This window comes from Anabrus simplex, chromosome 1 (genome assembly GCF_040414725.1).
Source record: "Anabrus simplex isolate iqAnaSimp1 chromosome 1, ASM4041472v1, whole genome shotgun sequence".
Classification (NCBI taxonomy): domain Eukaryota; kingdom Metazoa; phylum Arthropoda; class Insecta; order Orthoptera; family Tettigoniidae; genus Anabrus; species Anabrus simplex.
The window spans coordinates 716,050,683-716,075,686 of NC_090265.1; the positions used below are offsets into that span (position 1 = coordinate 716,050,683).

The 25,004-nt window shown below is 41.6% G+C and overlaps 1 protein-coding gene across 2 annotated transcripts in view; it reads right to left on the bottom strand.

Moving 5' to 3' along the window:
- LOC136872397 (vascular endothelial growth factor receptor 1) overlaps positions 1-25,004 on the bottom strand; it is a 467,496-nt gene that overhangs the window by 334,215 nt on the left and 108,277 nt on the right. The gene's annotated exons all lie outside the window — the stretch shown is intronic.

Genomic DNA, 25,004 nt, shown 5'->3' on the forward strand with positions numbered 1-25,004 from the left:
ACCTCAATTACTCGAATTTTCAGTTTCACGAAGTAACTTATATTTAGTTATTTACTTATTTCTCTAGAGCCTCCGTGGCTCAGGCGGCAGCGTGCCGGCCTCTCATTGCTGGATACGGTGGTTCAAATCCCGGTCACTCCATGTGATATTTGTGCTGGACAAAGCGTAGGCGGGGCAGGTTTTTCTCCGGGTACTCCGGTTTTCCCTGGCATCTTTCATTCCAGCAACACTTTCCATTAACATGTCATTTAATCTGTCAGTCATTTATCATTGCACCAGAGGATTGTGTCAGGCTTCGGCAGCCGGCACATTTCCTATCCTCGCCGCTAGATGGGGCTTCATTCATTTCATTCCTGACCCGGTCGAATGACTGGAAACAGGCTGCGGAATTTCACTTATTTCTCTATTATTCAAAATTCGGTTACATGAATTTCCCGGTTTCTCGAAGCAGGCATTACCCCCTTAAAGCCAAAAAATACTTTGTAACTCGAATTTTGTGCAATATTAACTGTGCAATGCGGCACTTGTAGTTTGCGAGGAACAGTTAACAAGTAAGCAAAGGTTTACAGTGACGCTGGGAGCTAATATGACGGGAACCGAAAAACCAAAACTTCTAATGATCGGAAAATTGGTGATGCCTCGCTGTTACTCGGGTGCCAATTGATACCGGTCACGTACGAAAGCAACCTCCGAAGTCGCGCTTGACAAGCTCCATGTACGAATCTCGGCTGTTTGGTATTGACGAGAAGTTTCAACGTGAAGGGAGGAAAGGCTAACAGTAACAGGCAGAAGAGACTAACGGATTTATTCAAAAGATGTTAAAAAATGTTTCTTGTTACACTTCTGCATTTACTGTATCCTGTCTTCTAAAAAGTTACTATAATAAGTGTTATACTTAAAGTGATGCCGTAAAATAGAGTTTGTTTGTACATTTGTAAGTACTGTTAAAAATAATGTAACCGGGCGAGTTGGCCGTGCGGTTAGGAGCGCGGAGCTGTGAGCTCGCATCGGGGAGATAGTGGGTTCGAACGCCACTGTCGGCGGCCCTGAAGGTGGTTTTCCGTGGTTTCCCATTTTTACACCAGGCAAATGCTGGGGCTATACCTTAATTAAGGCCACGGCGACTTCCTTCCCATTCCTTGGCCTTTCCTGTCCCATCGTCGCCATAAGACCTATCCGTGTCGGAGCGACGTAAAGCAACTAGCAAATATATATATATAAAAGAATGTATTCAGTATAGCCCGTAGATACATATGATTCCATTATGTGCCATACATGCTCAAAAACGATTTTTCTCCCGAGACGATTCGAGAGGCCTGGTGGTGAGGCCTCAGGCTATGGAACCGAAACACTAAAATAAATAAAAAATGCGGAGAGGTGAAATAAACAATATTATGAACATAGAAAGAAGACTGGTTAGGGGCATTTTTGGACCAAGGACAACAGAAGCAGAATATAACCGGCCCCGATCTAATAAAAAATATATATGTACATGTGGAGAATATAGAACACACCATGCGTAAAAGAGGATTGTCGATTTTCGAACATTTGAACAGAATGAATAATGACAGACTGACAAGACAAACGTTTAATAAAATCATAAAGCTTTAACTACAACCAGCATGGTTTACACGGACTTTAAACGAAGCAAACATTGACATTAAGGTTACACATATCAGAAAGTTAATTAGGGACAAAAGTGATCTTCAGGAATGAACAAGAAAGAAATAGAAAACAGGCACATAACATAGAACAGCTGCAGAAACAGAAATCAGAACGAATGAAACAAATGTGGGCGGAGAGGGAGAAGTATTAATTTAACGTGCTCTATAAAAGTACATATGTGGTAATGAGCGAATTTTTAAATACAGTGTTTATATAGGATTTTTCTGACTGCTGGGCTGAATGGTCAGCGTTGAGGCCTTCGGTTGAGAGGGTCCCGGGTTCGATTCACAGCCGGGTCGGGGATTTTAATCGCGTGTGATTAATTATCTTTACTCGGGGGCTGGTATTTGTGTTTTGTCCCAACACTCTCCTTTGCATATTCAGACAACACACTACATCACCAATATACCAAAGTAACACGCAATAGTGATTACATCCCTCCAATATAGGGTTGCGTGAAGAAGGGCATTCGGTTGTTAAATAGGGCCAAGTCCACATGTGCGACATGGGAAAAGTGATAGAGGGAGAAGAATTGCAAGTTGCTTTACGTCGCACCAACACAGATAGGTCTTATAGCGACGATGGGATAGGAAAGGGCTAGAAATTGGAAGGAAGCCGCCTTGGCTTTATTTAAGGCACAGCCCCAGTATTTATCTGGTGTGAAAATGGGAAACTACGGAAAACCATCTTTAGGACTACAGACAGTAGGGCTCGAACCCTCTATCTTCCGAACACTGGATTCTGGCCGCACTTAAGCGACTGCAGCTATCGAGCTCGATGAGGAAGAATAATAATAATAAGAAAGTGTTTATATAGGATTTACACGGGACTATTAAGATTTTGCAGTTATATCCAATATGTCGCAATAAACGGACTCGACTGTTTAAAGCGAGGAAATCAATGGAATGGACAAGTTCTTTGACCCGCGGCCCCGTTAAAAAATCTGACGGCAGTGACGCTAGTGATGACCAGGACAATGTTGGACCTGCTCCCACACATGAGAGGGTCTATCTTATCAGCAGGTGATAGCGGTGTAATGAAGCTTCGTCAACTCTGGGATGATATTAATTTAATCAAAATGACACCACATCAGTGGCGTCACCTGCTTCCTGTGTACCTTAATTAACTTTACCTGCCAAGCAATGGCTTCCTGTATTGGCGCGTCGTTTAGCGTGGTGCTTTACAGTGTCTGAGGCTGGGGGTACTCGACTAGAGTTGGCATAATCGAATGACCTCCATCCGATTACTTAAACTATCGAATAAAATAATCGAATGAGTTTCAAATATCATTCAGTTGTATCGCATAGAATATTCGGATGCGTCATGAAGCAATTTTTCGGTGTAAGTGTGTCGGATGGATAATCGATTGAAATAAGCGAATAGATGAACTCTTATTATGAAAAACGTATCTCCAAATGTTGAAACTAACCGAGTGAATGAACTGCCTTAATAACATCAGTTTTCATTCGATAATTTCGAGAGTATTCACTATTCAATTGCCTCATTCATTCGAATGGAGTTTCGAATGAATAATCAGATGGAAAAAAATGTTCATTATTCGATTGACTTACTCATTCGAATGAATAATTGAAAAATAATCGAATGAGAAATATATTAGATTAATCGAACAGAATGAAATAATCAAATAAGCGATCATTTTGTATTCAACACTTTATTGAAGGCTTTTGAATTATGGATCCGGTCTAGAAAGCTAAGAATAACGGCCGAGAGGATTCGTCGTGCTGACCACACGACACCTCGTAATCTGCGGGCCTTCGGGATGAGCAGCGGTCGCTTGATAGGCCAATACCCTTTAAGGGCTGTAGTACCATGGGGTTTGGGTTTTGAAATATGGATGTACAAGATCTCATATCACCGAGGAAAAGCTCCTCCATTGCGCCGAGAATTCATGTGACGTCTTAGCACTCGCAAAACGTAGGAAAAGTCAGTCTACTACGTCACATTTTCCAACATGATATTTTTTATTTTTTACTTTACGTCGCACCGGCACAGATAGGTCTTTTGGCGACGATGGGACAGGAAACGCCTAGGAATGTGAAGGAAGCGGTCGTGGCTTTAATTAAGATACAGCCCCAGAATTTACCTGGTGTGAAAATAGGAAACCACGCGAAACCATCTTCAGGGCTGCCGACAGTGCGATTCGAACCCACTATCCCCCGGATGCGAGCTCATAGCTGCGCGCTCCTAACCGCACGGACAACTCGCCCGGTGAGATGATAAATAAAGCCGAATAGAACTGATTATAGAGGGCAACACAGACAGGAAATATGGAGTAGAACTGTAGCCGGAAATAAGGCTTTTTACAGATAATGTTTACAGCCGCGGATTTTAAGGCAGTAATAGATCAGAATGCAAATCAATCTGACTATTAGGAAGTGTTTGTCATCTAGCCCATTCCTCCATGGTATAGCGAGACAGGGGTTCTGATGGGCCAAGACCAACTATGGTATATCAGATCTTAATGCAGCTATCGATATTGGCTAAAATGGCGCCGCGACCGGTTTCTTCTAATCTAAACATGAGTATGTGCGAAGCATCAGTTTAATCCTTTCTGTTGGTTTGGTTTGATTACGAAACGTTAATGTAGTGATGCATTTATTGACATTTGGTTTTAAAACTACTTTGATATATTAGGACGTGTCGATCGTAATGTGTGCCTGGATGTAATTTATATTACAGCAGATGCACTCACACTCAGATAAAGTGTACTTAATGCATCGTGATAATTTCTAAGTTACAAATAATGTATTAGAGTGTACTAAAACATTCGAGGATAAATTTAGCAATAGAGAGGATGTTTCCTATGTACTTCATGAGCTATTTTTCCGGATAAAGCCAAAACTTTGTGTTGGTGCCTATCCTAGTACATTTCTCAATTAATATACCTCTTGAGGTTTTTAAAAGTGAGGTTATAAAAAGTGATAACGCTATTTATTTATTTTATCTGTGAATGAAGACTATATTCTCTTTGTTAAATTAGAGGACAAGGTATCAACTGATATACTATCACTTACAGTACGTATTTACGTTGCCAACGATTTGTGTGTTAAAGTGCTTTGTACGAAAAGGCATACGCCACCAGAGAACTTCAAATAAATTCTCCTTTTGATTATCTGAAGTGAAACAGATGTAGTATAGCAGTTGATCGCGACTGGACGATAACACATGAGTCCAACCACACCTTTCAAAAAGAAGAAGGAGAATAGCAGTTTGATGAATCATTATCAGAATCATTGTTATGAAAGAATTGAAATTCGTAACAAGGTTATGTTTCTAATAAATTTCTTGAACGAGGTAGGCTATTATATTTAAAAGCGTATGGTAATATAAATGTAATTCAACTAAATGTACCGAGCTCGATAGCTGCAGTCGCTTAAGTGCGGCCAGTATCCAGTAATCGGGAGATAGTGGGTTCGAGCCCCACTGTCGGCAGCCCTGAAGATGGTTTTCCGTGGTTTCCCATTTTCACACCAGGCAAATGCCGGGGCTGTACCTTAATTAAGGCCACGGCCGCTTCCTTCCACTTCCTGGGCCTTTCCTATCCCATCGTCGCCATAAGACATATCTGAAAGCAAATAGCAAAAAAAAAAAAAAAAAAAACTAAATGTATTTCTAAAACACGTATTGATTTATAGGGAGAAGAATTACGGTCTGGGATAATTTACTAATGGTGCCCCCTACTATATCTACACCAATTCAATAAATTACCAGCTTCTTTTTGAAGTCGTTTAAGAAAAGACTAGGCAGAAAATTGATACATAATCTGCCACTTGGATGACAGCCCTAAATTCAGATCATTGATTGATTGATTGATTGATTGATTGATTGATTGATTGATTGATTGATTGATCGATCGATCTTGGGTGCGAACTGTGTCGCACATGGGGATGTAGCCCTCTTTTATGGCCGGATGCCCTTCCCGACGCCAACCCTATATGGTTGGATGTAATCACTATTGCGTGTTTCTGTGATGGTTGGTAATGTGGTGTGTTGTCTTAATATGAAGAGGAGAGTGTTGGCACATACACAACCACCCAGTTTCCGAGCCAGAAGAATTAAACAGAAGCGATTAAAATCCCCGACCCGGCCGCGAATTGAACCCGGGACCCTCTGAACCGAAAGGCAGCACGCTGACCATTCAGCCAGCGAGTCGGACATTACTATTATTATTATTATTATTATTATTATTATTATTATTATTATTATTATTATTAGAATGACAGGTAGATTGTATAATCGTGGCCCACAGATCACCATATAAAATGAAAATGGTGCATAATTAGCTGTCACCCCCAGAGGCGCGGTTTCCATTCCCGGCTCTGCCATAAAATTTGAAAAGTGGTATGATGGCTAGAACGGCGACCAGTCAGCCTCGGGAGGTCAACTGAGTAGAGGTGGGTTCGATTCCCACCTCAGCCATCCTCGAAGTGGTTTTCCCTGGTTTCCCACTTCCCCTCCAGGCAAATGCCGGAATGGTACCTAACTTAAGGCCAAAGGCCTCTTCCTTGTCTATCCCTTCCATTCTTCCATCCCTCCACAGGTTCCCCGTTCAGCATAGCAGGTGAGGCCGCCTGAGCGGGATACTGGTCCTCCTCCCCAGTTTTATTCCCCGACCCAAAGTCTCACGCTCCAAGACATTGCCCCTGAGGCGGTAGATGTGGGGTCCCTCGCTGTGTCCGAGGAAAAAACCAACCCTAGGTGGTAAACAGATTAAATAATAATAATAATAATAATAATAATAATAATAATAATAATAATAATAATAATCTATGGTCTTAGCTACCTTGTACTAGCATTTTAATTTTAGTCATCTGGCTGTCTGGTCGTCAATTTCTACGTTGCGTTTTACTCTAGGCCTACTAGATGGCAGAGTAAGCAAACCGAATCTCTCTTGGCCGTCTATGGCTGAGTTTTGACGAATTTTGTCAGGTAGTCACCAGGGATCTTTTATTTGTCGACATCGTACGACATGGAGTGTCGCATGGACGTTTCTCCACAAACCAAACCCAAACCCCATGACGCAAAGACCCCCGAAGGGCCATGGCTTACCAAGCGACCGCTACTCAGCCCGAAGGCCTGCAGATTATGAGGTATTGTGGGGTCAGCACAACGAATCCTCTCAGCCGTTATTCTTGGTTTTCTAGGCTGGGGCCACTATCTCACCGTCAGACAACTCCTCAATTGTAATCACGTAGGCTGAGTGGACCTCGAACCAGTCCTCAGATACAGGTAAAAATCCCTGGACTGGCTTGGAATCGAACCTGGGACCTTTGGGTAAGACGCAGGCACGCTACCCCTACACCGCGGGGCTGGCTCTTTTTCCCCACCCTTCAAAAATCCGACTAACATCGCTACGCCGACACTCTACTTCTACACGATAGCCTCTGAACGTGTCACCCACTACGACAGGTGGGGAATACCGTGGCTGAATTCCACCATCTTCACCCACATGGGGGAGAGAGAGAGTAGCATACAAGCCATACCAGTGATTTTTAGAGAAACAGAGTGATCAGTCATGGTCACTCCAGCGGTGTCACAGTAGAGCTAATGAGGCCGCTCATTAATTATCTCAAGTCTCAACTTACGTGACAGCGATATTCTCAGCTAAACTCTTCTACGTTTAGCTAGAAGTGTCGGGCGAAAAAAGTAACACATTTCCAGAATACCGCTTCCTTTTAAGAACCTTACAGCCCACGCCACACACCACACTGAACGTAGCTACGGCATGCGCTACGAAGAAACAAATTATTTCTACCAGACTCAAAGAACGTATCCGTCAAATCAAGAACTAAGACACGGAAATTAAGATTTTAGCAGTTATATTGAAAGGAAAATGCGAGAGGCTATATAAATAAACATCCTTCCTCGTCTCCGTCTTCTTCTTCTTCTTCTACCGGACGAGTTGGTCGAGCGGTTAGAGGCGCGTTGGCTGTAAGCTTGCATCCGGAAGATACTGGCTTTGAATCCCACTGTCGGCAGCCCTGAAGATGGTTTTCCATGGTTTCTCTTTCCTATCCCATCGTCGCCGTAAGACATCTCTGTGACGGTGCGACGTAAAATAAATTCAAAAACAAAAACAAAATTCTTCTTCTTCTATAACTACTAAATGATTTCATTCCTCTCCTGAAGGGGGCGGGTCTCCGAGACGATGACACCGTCCGTCAGGCCAGGAGATTTGTACTGGGGGGTTGGCGGCCTTGGCCTATACTAGGAGGTGCAGGAGAATCGAAAACCATTCTCAGGACAGCCGACAGTGGGGACCAGTCCCTCTCCATCTCCCGTAGAGGCGTAGAGCCGTGACCATCCGCCCTCTGTTCGGTTGGTCGGTCGGAGTATAAAGCTGTCGGACCATCGGGAATCGAAAGGTGTACAGTTGCCATCAATTCAATGGCACCCCAAATGCATGCACCTCTTGAACATACGTCCTTTAGGTCTACACACTGTATGTCGTCGTGTATCTAGCCTAAATGATATACGTATTTCACCTGCAAATAGGACATTACGTCATTCATAAACCCCCGATTAAGATCTTTTACCGAGCTCGATAGCTGCAGTCGCTTAAATGCGGCCAGTATCCAGTATTCGGGAGATAGTAAGTTCGAATCCCACTGTCGGCAGCCCTGAAAATGGTTTTCCGTGGTTTCCCATTTTCACGCCAGGCAAATGCTGGGGCTGTACCTTAAATAAGGCCACGGCCGCTTCCTTCCCACTCCTAGCCCTTTCCTGTCCCATCGTCGCCATAAGACCTATCTGTGTCGGTGCGACGTAAAGCAAAAAAAGAAGAAGAAGAAGATCTTCGATGGCCCAACTTCTCCTCTCAACAACATGACGATTTTGTAGTGGAACACGTCGAATTGGTCACTTTGCAGCCAGTGGCTTATAGTTTATGCAGTTATAGGGGCCCCGGTCGCCCTCAAGAAGTCATCTCATAATTGTTGAGCAGAAGAAGTTGGTCTCTTCTGCGCTGTTAGCGGATATACCGATCTTGACGAGGCCCTGCGCGGATACACCATTATTATCCGCGTCCGCACTTTCTTCATCCGCACCCGTATCCGCATCGCGGATGGTCGGTACATGCAGAGTGGGTCTCGGCCCGTAAGTAGAGATGTCAAACGAATATCGATATATCGAAAATATCGATATTTTGAGATGGAAATATCGATATATCGGCATCGATATTTTGAGGTCCTATATAAGCTATTATCGATATCGATATTTTTCCCAATAGATAGATATTTCTGTCTAATTTAATACTTTTAGCTATGATTTGATTCTTTTTCAGACCCTTTCAATATTTGCAAGCCACAGTTCCGAAATTTGAATTTTCATTTCTCAATTCACTTCGGTAAATACAGTGATAATATCACAACTCATTCATCGTGCATTCATAGCTTTACACGTTAGCTAGGCAATACTTGATCATTATAGCGACCTCTGTCCCAGCAGAGAGGTCGGTATAACACCATCACGGAGAAGAGAAACCGATTAAATGGCAAAATGTTATCCAAGCTGCTTTTTCTAAATGGCTTACCTAAGACGTATTGGAAATTGATCTAAGATCAACACCATGGTTTTTTTTAGTTTTTTCCATATGGTTTTTCGGCGTAAGTTATTAGCTCGTTACTAGACTCCTTGTAGGCCTATATACTGTTTTTCTATGTATCATAACATGTTTCGGCTGTAAACGTTTTTATAATGTGTCACTATAGTGAAAAAGTCATGTTACTTGGTCATTGTTTTAAGCTTGTTTTCTGATCTGTGTCAAGACTTATTAAACCTAATGAATCCTTTAATCATTGTGTTAAATGTAAAACTTGACTTACAATAATGGATAAATGCTCCAATATTTTAAAAACGGATATATAGGCGTTATATCGATATGTTGAAAACCGATATATCAATGACATCGATATTTTAACACCGGTGTATCGAAAAACCGTTATATCGATACTTTGAAAAGTTTTGCCATCACTACCCGTAAGTGGCCACGGCTGGTCCGTGGTCCAACAGCTCTGCACCCCGACCGGCCAACCGAGCAGAGGACGGGTGGCCACGGCTCTACCGTGGCTCTACGCCTCTGCATTCGGGAGACGGGCAGGGCTGGACCTCACGGCTGGTCTCAACCGTTGGCTGTCCTGAGAGTGGTTTTCCGTGGTTTTCCATTCTCCTGCACTAAGGCGAATGCCGGGACAGTTCCTAGTATAGGCCACGGCCTCCAACCACCTCACCTTCTCCGAGCCCTCCTTCACCGTAACAAATCTCCCGACCTGAGAGACGGCGTCACCGTCTAAGGCTGATGACACACGGAGCGGTTTTTGCCGCGTCGGCCGCCGCCTGTGATTGATACACAGAGCGGTTTTTGCCGACTGTGACGAAACCACTGCCTGCTCGAACTGCATCTAAAATGACTGCTTATAAGCAGTCATCGGGTGCGTATCGAGCAGGCAGTGGACAAAACACATTAGTGAGCGTGACGTTAGGTGAGGAAGCTAGCTAAAATTACCGAAAAATAAAGGATTGTTCTTATTCTTATTCCAAAAGTCTACTTACTCTATATGTCCTTTTACGTGTATATTATTGAATTTCAAAGATACTTCATGATATCTAATACAAGAATACCTACCAATGATGCAATCGCCGCGTAAATTCAGCCACGCCCGACTAGAGCGAAGCATCAAGTCGGCCGTGATTCAGCTGAATGTATTAAATCTATGGCGCTAGAGCGCGCACAAAGTCTTCAAAACGCTCGCTGCACCGCCAGCTACACGACAGGCCGAGTCGGCAAATTTGCCGCCTGACGGCGAGCACCGCTGTCTGTTTCATCCACTGATCTCTATACATGGATGGCTGGTGGTTTGGGTAGCAGTAAGCCGAATAGAAGATGACTGGCGTAGTAAGATGGCAGCGAGCGCACGGTGCAGTAGACCACGAGGAGCGCGCTTGCTTTGTTTATGCTTAGTTCAGTGACGCCAACCCCCTTGACTGTAGTTCCACGGGTGTTCTGAGCTGTGTTATTTCAAAAGAAATAGTAGTGTATTTTATGAATTTAGGTTTGTTGCCTTGTAGTATGCTTGTAAATTCGTTCGTTCGTAATCTGTTTATCCTCCAGGGTTGGTTTTTCCCTCGGACACAGCGAGGGATCCCACCTCTACCGCCTCAAGGGCAGTGTCCTGGAGATTCAGACTTTCGGTCGGGGATACAACTGGGGAGTATGGCCAGTACCTCGCACAGGCGGCTTCACCAGCTATGCTGAACAGGGGCCTAGTGGAGGGATGGGAAGATTGGATGGGACAGGCAAGGAAGAGGGAAGGAAGCGGCCGTGGCCTTAAATTAGGTACCATCCCGTCATTTGCCTGGAGGAGAAGTGGGAAACCACGGAAAACCACTTCCACGATGGCTGAGGAGGGAATCGAACCCCCTCTACTCAGTTGACCACCCGAGTCTGAGTGGACCTCGTTCCAGCCCTCATACCACTTTTCAAATTTCGTGGCAGAGCCGGGAATCGAACCCGGGCCTCTGGGGGTGGCAGCTAATCACACTAACCACTACACCACAGAGGCGGACACTGCTTGTAAATTACAAAATTAAATTTAAATGTGCATGTATTTATGTGAAATCCGAATGAAGAAACATCCTACCGGGTATTAACATACCGCAGTGTTCAGCTTATGGATGTACAAACAGAAGCGATCAGCAGAAGGAGATATCATTTCATCAGTGAGTTTTATACTGTACATAATAATCTTCCTAGGGTAGTGTTTTGAGTTTTAGGTTATTGTATCTTATTTCGCATATTCTGGGAGCAAAATAGCAATTTTTCTAGGTTTCCTTTCTCGAAACCCGAACATCTAAGATCATGGATTAGGAGAATCAGGCGAGAGACTTGGGAGCCTTCTAAAACAGCTGTTCTCTGCTCCCATCACTTTGAGGAAGACTGTTTAGATAAAAATGGACAAACTGCATGCCTTAGAAGTGATGTATAGCCAACCTTTTTCAATTTTACTGAACATTAACTGCAAGTAAAGATTTACTTATATTTTTATTTATTTGTCATAATTAAACTGACGGTTTTGATGAAATAATTGACCTGACCTTATAACAATCTTAGAAAATGAAGTCTGGAGGAATTCTAGACCTTATTTACATCAGTAATAATTATGGGTTTCGGACACTGGAGTGGTGGGAGAAGGCAAAGTGTGGTGGGTGTTTTAGGCTATCCCATTATACTAGTTGTGGTATTTGGGGTTCATTTAACGGGTGTTACAAATTTCTGATGATGACCATCAATATTGCTTTGGTAGCTGAATTTAATTAAAGGTCTGTAATAGTAAATTAAGCTGCAGGTAATGTGATATATTGACAAGTTTTGAATTTTTGCTGGTTTTATGAATGTGTACATTTGCTTCAATTATATTTCAATTTGATAAACTGCGTGTTATTTCATAGAAACAGGAAACAGGAATTCATTATCAAGCACCGATTATGGTATGTCGAATCTAGGCCTGTATAGTGAGCTACGTTTATAGGTACATCATTTTAAGAATGCATAATTTCGTGGCATACATGTATACAATTTACAGCAATGTTTCCAGAAACTGATTTTCACTCGTATTGTGTTACCGATCGCTAATTGCATGTATTCAGCTCCTAAGTTGATATTAGTCCGACGTTATTATACACTCATTTTTATTGCTATCCCGGAGATTTACTGACCTCGGAACGACGTGTCAGTGATCCCAATGTCCTTATGCTTTGAGTGAACATGTCCCTATATTTTTAATTATTCCAACGCGCCATTAATTGCGATTTAAAATTGACTATATTATCATTGCTTCCCCATAAGGAGAGCTCTAGGATGGGTACGCCAACATGGCGAACCGCGCGCTCAACCTGGCGTACTTTCTCCTGCAGCGGAGAGCTGCCATCAGCGATCCATGTATAGAGATCAGTGGTTTCATCCCATCTGATACAATAGAAACATGCGCCGACTCGGCTGCCGACTCGGTGAAAACCGCTCCGTGTGTCATCAGCCTAAGAGGCCCGCCTCCCCCCTTCAGGGGAGGAATGAAAACATTTTAGTAGTTGCATCGCGGATATTGCAGGTATTTAACGATGTTACAGCCAAGATATTGAAACAGATAGATCTGTTGACAGAACACAATAGCTAGCAACGAACAAAATAGTTTAAAACCTACAAACCCCGCCGTATTATAAGATAACATGAAACATTGTTGCAGATTTAAGGACAACATTCTGAGGTATATTTAATATAGGCTACATGGACGCTTACAAAAAAAATCGCCAGATACTTTTTTAAATAGCCTAAGTGTGAAGTGAAGTGGAACGACTGGCTCCTGGTCGAGTCAGTCTATGGTTCAAGTGAATAATGGAGGCTACACATTGATGCAAGTGTGTAATGGACTAATATAACCTGGAAACAATTATCTAAACCCATGGGTAAATAGTGAAAATATCGAGCTCGATTAGTTGTTTTTGTCTATTATTATTATTATTATTATTATTATTATTATTATTATTATTATTATTATTATTATTATTATTATTATTATTATTATTATTATTATTATTATTATATGTGCAGTTATGTACGACAGGTTGTCAGTACGGACTGTATTTGGTATAAATTGTGGTCGTATTATTTATTATTTGTGTGTTGTATGATCTGTCTTGTGTAACAGAACATGTGAGGTTGTGTCACGATACTTCTGCTGTATGTTTATTAATACGACTTTATGCGATGTAAGAACACGTAATTAATAGTATATAATTTATTATTATCTGTAAATATGATGTATAAATCCAAAGGAATGTTGTGCAACACAGGGAGTCTATAACGACGCACCTTTGTCACTCGAGTTTTACAGAATGTTCTATTCATTTGTATATAGATTATTGGAGACTCAAGAAGATACAACGAGAAAGCATGTTGTGTCATACTTTTCTGGAAGCCTGGCCAGGCAAGGTATATAAAGGACCGTCTTGAGTTGAGTTGAGTTGAGTTGAGTTGAGTTGTTAGTGAAAGTCGTTAGACGAGTTAAATATGTGGTTTTGCCGTTGAAGTGGTTATGTTGTGTTGGTACCACATGTGATGTTGTCAAGTGTTCCGTAGTTGGTTGAGTTGCTCATGTGGCAGTCGATTGAGTTCAAGATGGTGGTTCATTTGATGCGCAACTATTAATGGGTATATAATTTGTAAATAAAACAGTGTACACAATTGACAGCACCTCGCGTGTGCGTTTTTGTGAATACGACAACTTGAGAAGATACAATACTCACAAACAGCAGTGAATCTCCTTGTACACTGCATCTGGAGCAAGGAACGATAAAGAAATGGCTGGAACCCAATCTCTCCGAAGCAGTAGCAGTAGAACTGGCATACCAACTGACCAAGAACACCTACAATAAAAAAAGTCTCTCTCCCGAAACACTAAAATGAAGCACTACCAGACAGCCTCATATGCTTCAGAACGTCTAATATTCGACAGGAAGGGTCTCAAGGACAAGCTGGAAAACCATGAGAGAAAAATATTGAGGAAGATAATAGGACAAGTCAAAGAAGGGAACGAATACAAAAGGCGATCCAACAAAAAGCTCTACAAATACTGTGAAAAAAACCCGGATGTGGCCAGGAAGAGACGCTTAGCATTTTATGGACACATCTACAGGATGCATTATGCAAGGCTGACCAACCAGCTTCGTGTTTACTGGCGAAAGAGGCAGAAGAAATCGCCATAGTTGATGGAGGTAAACAAAGATCTGCAGGAATTGGGAGGTACAGAAAGAGGCTTCAAAGACTGGACCTCTTTCAGGAGAGTGCTTAAACAAAAGATGTTCCAGGACAAGTTCGATAGAAGCGGGTTCGGGTTAAGGAAATGTTACTCTACTGAAGCTCAACTTGTAGGATTCGAGCAAGATATAGCAGATATCTGGGTTGCTATATTTCAAGAAAATAGATCTCAGAGAATTAGAGTAGGCGAAGCTTCATCTGACTCTGTAATAATTATGAGGGGAACTCCTCAAGGCAGTATTATTGGAACTTTATGTCTTCTTATATATATATCAATGATATGTGTAAAGAAATGGAATCAGAGGTAAGGCTTTTTTGCAGATGATGTTATTCTGTACAGAGTAATAAATAAGTTACAAGATTGTGAGAATCTGCAAAATGACCTCGAAAATGTTGTGAGATGGACAGCAATCAATGATATGATGATAAACGGAGTTAAAAGTCAGGTTGTGAGTTTCACAAATAGGAAGAGTCCTCTCAGTTTTAATTACTGCGTTGATGGGGTGGAAGTTCCTTATGGGGATCAGTGTAAGTACCTAGGTGTTAATATAAGGAAAGATCTTCATTGGGGTAATCACATGAATGCGATTGTAAATAAAGGCCACAGATCTCTACACATGGTTATGAGGGTGTTTAGGGGTTGTAGTAAGTATATAAAGGAGAGGACATATAAGTCTATGGTAAGACCCCAACTAGAATATGGTTCCAGTGTATGGGACACTCACCAGGATTACTTGATTCATGAACTGGAAAAAATCCTAAGAAAAGCAGCTCGATTTGTTCTGGGTGATTTCGGACAAAAGAGTAGCGTTACAAAAATGTTGCAAAGTTTGGGCTGGGAAGAATTGGGAGAAAGAAGACGAGCTGCTCGACTAAGTGGTATGTTCCGAGCTGTTAGTGGAGAGATGGCATGGAATGACATTAGTAGATGAATAAGTTTGAGTGGTGTCTTTAAAAGTAGGAAATATCAGAATATGAAGGTAAAGTTGGAATTCAAGAGGACAAATTGGGGCAAATATTCTTTTATAGGAAGGGGAGTTAGGGATTGGAATAACTTACCAAGGGAGATGTTCAATAAATTTCCAATTTCTTTGAAATCATTTAAGAAAAGGCTAGGGAAACAACAGATAGGGAATCTGCCACCGGAGCGACTGCAGATCAGTAGTGACTGATTGAGAAACCACCAAGAAGGAAGACAGGTACTCGCTGGACAAAGGAGAGGAAAAAAAACAACTCAGCCAGAGGATGCGCAATTACTGGGCAACATGAAAACCCAGCCCAAATGTTATAGTTGTCCGACTCGTTGGCTGAACGGTCAGCGTACTGACCTTCGGTTCAGAGGGTCCCGGGTTCGATTCCCGGCTGGGTCGGGGATTTTAACCTTAACTGGTTAATTCCAATGGCACGGGGGCTGGGTGTATGTGCTGTCTTCATCATCATTTCATCCTCATCACGACGCGCAGGTCACCTACGGGTGTCGAATAGAAAGACCTGCACCTGGCGAGCCGAACTTGTCTTCGGACACTCCCGGCACTAAAAGCCATACGCCATTTCATTTTTCAATGTTATAGTTGAATATCGTGGTCCTTAGTGGACCTATACGAAACAAGAAGAAGAAGAAGAAGAAGAAGAAGAATTGAGGCATTTACTCAATAGGTGACATCTCTCGGAAGAAATACGGGTAATTAAATAATGCCCACCACATTGTCTTCATGCGCCCCACAGGAGATACATGCATGTTACATTGAACACTTGGCCAGAAGAGATACTTCACCTTTACAGGCACTACACCAGTTACGCTTGAACGGCCAGTGCACGAGAATTTCATATACAGTGGAACCTCGATATCTCGAATCACCTCGGGAGTTAAATTTTATTTCGAGTTATCGAAATTTCCAGATATAGAGAATACCGTTTTTGAGCATGTACAGCACATAATTGAGTCATATGTATCTACGGGCTTATACGGAATACATTATTTTTAACAGTATTTAAAAATATACAAACAAACTCTATTTTACGACATCACTTTAATTGTAACCCTTATTACAGTCACTTTTTAGAGGACAGGATACCGTAGTGAAACAAGAAACATACCTCCGTTAACACCTTTGGAAACAATCCATTAATCTCTTCTGTTTGTTACTTTTAAACTTTCCTCCCTTCACGTTGAAACTTCTCGTCAATACCACGCAGCCGAGATTCGTAAATGGAGCTTGTGATCCGCGACTTCGGGGGTTCCTTTCGTACGTGACCGATAATTAATTCACAACCGAGAAAGAGCGACGCTTCGCCGATTTTCCGATCATTGAAAGTTTTAGTTTTCGGTTCCAGTCATATTAGCTCCCAGCACCACAGTAACCCCTTCTTTACTTGTTAACTGCTCCTCACACGCCACAAATGCCGCATTGCACAGTTAATGTTGTACAAAATTCGAGTTACAGAGTATTTTTGCTTCAAGGTAGGAAATGTTTGCTTCGGGAAATCGAGAAATTCGTGTAACGGAATTTCGAGTAATAGAAAAATAAATTCACGTGAAGAATAGGACAAACGGCCGGGAAATTTGTTACTTCGAGATATTGAAAATTCGATTAATGGAGGTTCGAGATATCGAGGTTCGATTGTATTTATCTCTTTTTTTTTTTTTTTTTTGCTAGTTGTTTTACGTCGCACCGACACAGATAGGTCTTACGGCGACGATGGGACAGGAAAGGGCTAGGAGTGGGAAGGAAGCGGCCGTGGCCTTAATTAAGGCACAGCCCCAGCATTTGCCTGGTGTGAAAATGGGAAACCACGGAAAACCATTTTCACGGCTGCCGACAGTGGGGTTCGAACCTACTATCTCCTGAATACTGGATACTGGCCACACTTAAGCGACTGCAGCTATCGAGCTCGGTGTATTTATCTCTTGTGAGGCTGTATATAGAATGCTAAAAGGGTGAAAACCATCATTCTTCTATACCAATGTCAGGGTCGCCTCACCACAAGCAAAAATAACTCCATGAAATGTATGAAAGAGATTCCTCGAGTATACCTGAGTGAAAATCAATAAACTTAATTATTTAAAAATTATCACCAAAATTATCCGCACTTTGGGTAGCCCTAAGGACGCATGATACTTATGTTTGTGTATTTTCACCGTGAATCATTGTCACAATTGTGGCTTGAAATGTAAACCGTAGCTGAAGGTAGTATTACACTGTATACAATAGTACTAGTCCTCACCCCGGGCTGAACACACATCTGGTCTAGTGTAAACAAGCAACTGAATGGCTAGTATTAATACATTGCTCGCACCCACTTACAACATAAGGTGCCTACATACACACACATACATCTTCATTATAGATTGTTATGACTTTCAGCGTTCAGTCTGCAAGCCTCTGTGAATCTACCAAACGTCGCCACAATCCTCTATTTGCAACTAGTGCTGTGGACTCATTTAATTCTATACCTCCTATCTTTAAATCATTAGAAACTGAGTTTAACCATCGTCGTCTTGGTCTCCCTCTACTTCTCTTACCCTCCATAACAGAGTCCATTATGCTCCTAGGTAACATATCCTCCTCCAATCGCCTCACATGACCCCACCACCAAAGTCGGTTTATGCGTACAGCTTCATTCATCGAGTTCATTCCTAACTTAGCCTTTATCTCCTCATTCTGAGTTCCTTCCTGCCATTCTTCCCACATGCTTGTATCACCAATCATTCTCGCTACTTTCATGTCTGTTACTTCTAACTTATGAATAAGATATCCTGAGTCCATTTAGCTTTCACTCCCTTAAATCAAAGTTGGTCTGAAAACAGGCCGATAAAGATAGTTTAGTCCGAAAGTTGACTTCCTTCTTACAGAATACTGTTGATCGCAACTGCATTAGCTTTACTGGACCTTGATTTAATCTTACAATACTACCATGGTTCATGGTGTGGGTTACTGTAGTCACGTCCTAGTGCGTGAACAATGGGCAACGGCTGAGTGGCCTAGTAATGAGGAATGAGGAGCTAAAGGCTAAGTTAGGAATGAACTCGATGGATGAATCTGTACGCATAAACCGGCTACTTAGGTGGGGTCATGTGAGGCGAATGGAGAAGGATAGGATATCTTATTCATAAGTTAGACGTAATAGACAGGAAAGTAGCGGGAATAATTGCTGGTATAAACAGGTGGGAACAATGGCAGAAGGGTACTCGGAATGAGGAGCTAAAGGCGAAGTTAGGAATGAACTCGATGGATAAAAGCATATGACAGGGTACCGAGGGAAAAGATGTTCGCCATACTGAGGGACTATGGAATTAAAGGCAGATTATTAAAATCAATCAAAGGCATTTATGTTGACAATTGGGCTTCAGTGAGAATTGATGGTAGATGGTTCAGGGTACTTACAGGGTTTAGATAAGGCTGTAATCTTTCACCTTTGCTGTTCGTAGTTTACATGGATCATCTGCTGAAAGGTATAAAATGGCAGGGAGGTATTTAGTTAGGTGGAAATGTAGTAAGCAGTCCGGCCTATGCTGACGACTTGGTCTTAATGGCAGATTGTGCCAAAAGCCTGCAGTCTAATATCTTGGAACTTGAAAATGTGTGCAATGAGTATGGTATGAAAATAGCCTTTCGAAGTCTAAATTAATGTCAGTTAGGTAAGAAATTCAACAGAATTGAGTGTCAGATTGGTGATACAAAGCTGGAACAGGTAGATAATTACAAGTATTTAGGTTGCGTGTTCTCCCAGGATGGTAATATAGTGAGTGAGATTGAATCAAGGTGTAGTAAAGCTAATGCAGTGAGCTCGCAGTTGGGATCAGCAGTATTCTGTAAGAAGGAAGTCAGCTTCCGGACGAAACTATCTTTACATCGGTCTGTTTTCAGACCAAGTTTGCTTTACGGGAGCGAAAGCTGAATGGACTCAGGATATCTTATTCATGAGTTAGAAGTAATAGACATGAAAGTAGTGGGAATGATTGCTGGTACAAACAGGTGGGAACAATGGCAGAAGGGTTCTCGGAAAGAGGAGCTAAAGGCTAAGTTAGGAATGAACTCGATGGATGAATCTGTACGCATAAACCGGCTACGGTGGTGGGGTCATGTGAGGCGAATGGAGGAGGATAGGTTACCTAGGAGAATAATGGACTCTGTTATGGAGGGTAAGAGAAGTAGAGGGAGACCAAGACGACGATGGTTAGACTCAGTTTCTAACGATTTAAAGATAATAGGTATAGAACTAAATGAGGCCACAACACTAGTTGCATATCGAGGATTGTGGCGACGTTTAGTAAATTCACAGAGACTTGCAGACTGAACGCTGAAAGGCATAACGGTCCATTATGATAATGTATGTATGTATGTATGTATGTATGTACAATACTATCATCCTAGGATAAAACACATCCTACATACTAGAGATCATCTACCTGTTCCAGCTTTGTATTCCCAATCTGACATTCAGTTCTCTTGGACTTCTTACCTACTGACATCAATTTAGTCTTTGAAAGGCTAATTTTCATACCATACTCATTGAACGTATTTTCAAGAACTCATTCTACCATCAATACTCCCGCAGCCCAATTATCAACATAAATGCGTTTGATTCATTTTAATAATCTACATTAATTCCATAGTCCCAGGCCCACAACATTCCAAATATTTTTGAGGTGCAAATATATTGGCCTACTAGCTGTTATCCGCGGCTCAGTCACGAAATTTGAAAAGTGGTAGGAGGCCTCTACTGGGGTCCATTCAGCCACGGGAGGTCAACTGAGCAGAGGGTAGGGGGTTCGATTCCACCTCAGCCATCTTGGAAGTGATTTTCCGTGGTTTTCCACTTCTCGTCCAGGCAAATGCCGGGATGGTACCTAACTTAAGGCCACGGCCGCTTCCTTCCCTCTTCCTTGCCTATCCCTTCCAATCTTCCCATTCCCCACAAGGCCCCTGTTCAGCATAGCAGATGAGGGCGCCTGGGCGAGGTACTGGTCCTCCTTTCCACTTGTATCCCAGACCCAAACTCTCACGCTCCAGGACACTGCCTTTAAGGGGATCCCTCGCCGAGTCCAAAGGAAAAATCAACCCTGGAGGATAAACGGATAAAGAAAGAAAAAAAGAAAGAAGGAAGGAAGGAAGGAAGGAAGGAAAAAAGAAAAGAAAGAATGAACTTTAATCATATGAACAACATGCACTAGGATCATTTACACAATATGTGCGATTATTCTTTTTAAAATAATATTTTTCACAAGAATTCAATTACTTTTTATTTGTTTAAATATCGAAAATACATATTTATAGTGGCATGTGGGAGATTCTAGTGTGTGTTGTAGACTTGGGTCTTGCAAACAACACAAAACAAGAAAAATATAAATAATTAAATAATTAAGGTAATTTCTCTGGCACGGGAGCTGGGTGTATGTGTCGTCTCCATCATCATTTCATTCTCATCATGACGCGCAGGTCACCTATGGGTGTCAAATCGAAAGACCTGCACCTGGCGAGCCGAAATTGTCTTCGGACACTCCCGGCACTAAAAGCCATACGCCATTTCATTTCATTATACTGATGACCAGTGCATAACTTTAAAAAATAATATCTTAACGATATGTTAGGAATAAATATTACACCTGCATATTTTCATATTTTTAAATCATAGATCTGAATAAATAAAAAAAATATCGAATTTCATTAAATTTACACTAGCGAATGGTGTAGCTCTCAATTAATAAACATTTAATTACAGCTGGCAGAAGTAATGCAATATGTTGTCAAGTTATGTGAACAAAAGGGATTATTCGTTATTGCAAGATTATTAAAATCAGGGGTGTAGCCAAGGGGGGTTACTGGGGAAGAGAGTTCCCCGTCCCATGGACATTTTATAAAAGAAAATTAACATAAACTGAGAAATAAAATGTGAAAGTCGACTCAATGGCCTGCTCTTTCGAACATTCACAGAGACCTAATTGTAAAACCAATAGATCTCTTGTATCTATTTTCTAAGAAACCACGAATGTTGAATTTTAGATTGTAATCTGAACATACTATTCGCTGTAAAACTGCTGACTTTGATCATATTTTTCTTGTTCTGTATTTTAGTGTAAGATTTTGCTCCGTACTGCAATCTGAATATCAACATTATTTATTTATTTATTTATTTATTTATTTATTTATTTATTTATTTATTTATTTATTTATTTATTTATTTATTTATTTATTTATTTATTTATTTATTTATTTATTTATTTATTGCACATTACAGGACTTGGCGTCTCAATTACAGTGGCAACTACGTCATATAAATTACAATTAAAATGGCGGTACTTATATCTAAACTATATTCTACAATTTTATCTATACTTGGAAACAAAACATGACGGCCTCAGTTCCTGGAAGCCTGCAGTCAATCACACCCTGCACCCTGCTGAGTCAACGAGTTCTAAGTGATCCTGGTTTGGTGAGGAGAGGTTGCCAAACCACCCTCCAGTCTTCACCCTTTCTTCGTGTCGAGTGCAGCAGACGTAGCAAACCCTATAAGCCGTTAATAGACACCGGGCTGGCGCTGGAGGGTAGTGGTGTGAGGCGAGGTCGTCAAGTTTTGTCCCCAAGTACAGTATAATCACCCATAATATTAATACAAAATTTCAAAATATTTTTCTAAAAACTAAAGAGCCTCACATTAATATGGTGAAACAACACATGACAAAGCAAAGTGACAAAAGAAATGAAGCAATATACGTACAAGAATAATATTATAGAACTTCACCTTCTGACAGAAAAGGTCGTTCTTAGATTTCCCCTATTTTTTACGACTTCATACAATTGCGCCATGAAGTTCAGTTAGAAACTCGCGCATTGCCAGACTGAAGTCAAGGCCGTTATTTTTCTGAATGGCACTGTTGAAGATACTACAGAGCCTGTTCACCGGTGAATTATCATGGGCATACGTACTGGTTTTTTCATTTTAAAATGTTGTTATTTTTTGGAATTGAAGCAAGGTACATGTAAATTAAAGAGAGATACTAATTCAAGATTATCAATAGCACAGTTTACAATTTTAAACAGAAATTTTACTACATCCTTCTGCCTGCGAATTTCTAAACTCTCTATTCAGAAATTTAAAAGGATATCACTATAGGGTACCATACGGGGATAGCAGCCAATTTTTTATACTGTAAGTATTTTGAAAATCTCTTTTGCAATTTTTCAATCTGATAGACATATGATTAACACTTAAGGCTCCAAAAGATGTTGGCATATTCTATGGTACTGAACGGACTAATGCAAGCTTGATTGTTTTTGAAGGGTTCCTGGGTTCTTGTATGACTCAGTTACCACTTTCAGTACATGCGAATTGAAAGTAAGCTCGTGGTGGAATAAAATCCCGAGGTCTTTCATCTCGCAAACCGATCGTAAATCACTGTCACCTAGCTCGTAAGTGTAGTGGACGGGAGTTTTTCTTCTGGTGAACGACATCGATACACATTTTTCTGCATGTAAGTACAGTTTATTTTCAGTCACCCACTCCAATACACGTTTCAAGTCTAGCTGAAGTTGTTTGCAGTTATTTACTGTATGTTTTCAATGGATTTGAACACTGAAATCGTCCGAGTATAGTAGACACCTGGAATATTTCACTTGTTCAGGGAAGTCATTCATTAATGCAAGAAAAACTAAATGGCCTAAATTTGTCCCCTGAATTATTCCTGAATTTACAGGGTATTCCCGAGAAGAATGTGTTCCTGGAAAGAAACGAACTGCTTCCTATCACCCAGATAGAAACTGAAAAGGAGCAATAGTTGTTTCGAGAAACCTAACAGGTTTAACTTACTCAGTAGGGCATCGTGATTCATTTTATCGAGTGCTTTTGCAAAATCTGTGGACACTTTTCATCCATTTATCCACCCATGTCAATTTCTGCGGACACTTGCTGAGTGAAGTTAACCAAGTTTGTGACTGTGGAATGTTCGGAAAGGAAACCACATTGTTTGTCTGATATAAGAGGTCTTTTGTTGTTAGTCGATTATACAGGGCAATTTAAAATGATGGACCCGATTTCATAAATTTATTCTATAAAATCTAATGAACATATCATACTGTGAGATATGCGCAAAGAAAAGCAAACTCTCAAAGTTTAGTTGAGTTTAGATTATTCATCCCACGTGGTTTCATTTTCAGCCGTTACTAGCGCGCAGGAAGCTAGTAAAGAAAATGGCTGCGGCTGGAGAGCAGAAGTCGTTCAGTATGCTTGATTACCATATAAACAAGTCTGTGATTAGTGTTCAACGGCATTTCCGTACCAGGTATGGAAGAGACCCACTTACTGGAAAAGCCATTCGTGCGTGGTATGCAAAATTCAGAGACACGGACTGCAATCGTAAGCGAAAGTCGACGACTGGCCGTCCTTCGACCGGGGAAGAGACAGTGTGTTCGCACCAGTTTCGTGCGGAGTCTGCAGAAGTCCACCTACCGGGCAGCGAGGCAGCTTGAACTTCCACAGGCAACTGTTTGGCGCATTCTGCAGAAACGTTTACGAATGAAACTCTACCGCTTGCAACTGGTGCAGGCCTTAAAAGACATGATTATGCTGCTCGAGCGTCCTTCTGTGCCGATTTTCTCGCATTAATGGAAGAGGATGGGTTCTCCGAAAGGGTAATTTTCAGTGATGAAGCGACTTTTCACCTTTCCGGGACTGTGAATAGACACAACGTAAGGATCTGGGGAACTTCTAATCCCCATCAAGTTGTGGAACACCAACGCGAATCTCCCAAGGTGAATGTGTTTGTGCCATTTCCCATGAGAAGGTTTATGGACCCTTTTTCTTCATTGAACCTACTGTGACAAATGTTTTTCTTGATATGCTGCAACAATGGCTCCGGCCACAGCTCGAAAGTGGAGATGTCATACTTCAACTGGATGGTGCCCCCTTCGCATTACCACGGCAACGTTCGGAGCCATCTCAACGAGACATTGCCACAACACTGGATAGGTCGTGCATCTCTGGAGGATCGAACTGTCATTCGTTGGCCACCGCGTTTCCCTGACTTAACCCCATGTGATTTCTTCCTGTGGGGTTTCGTAAAGGATCATGTTTACGTACCACCTCTTCCACTAACACTGGACGACCTTCGTGTCCGCATCACAGCAGCCATCGCAGAGATAGGCCGCGACACACTACACAAGGTTTGGCAGGAGAGACTATCGGCTTGATGTATGTCGTGTTACGCGAGGTGCTCACATAGAACACTTGTGCTATGACTGAAAAAACTTTGAGAGTTTACCGTTCTTAGCACATGTCTCACATTACGTAATGTTTATTAGATTTCACAGAATAAATTTATGAAATCGGGTCCATCATTTTGAACTGGCCTAAATTCGAAAACATTTGCTATCGCGGATAGTATAGAAATAGGCCGGTAGTTAATGAACGTAGGTGTTCGTGGCTCATTGCACTAACATAAAGAAATACACGTGTAACTGGATTAAAGCCACTATATATATTTATTTAATAAAGCCGAGCTTTCCGCCAAATT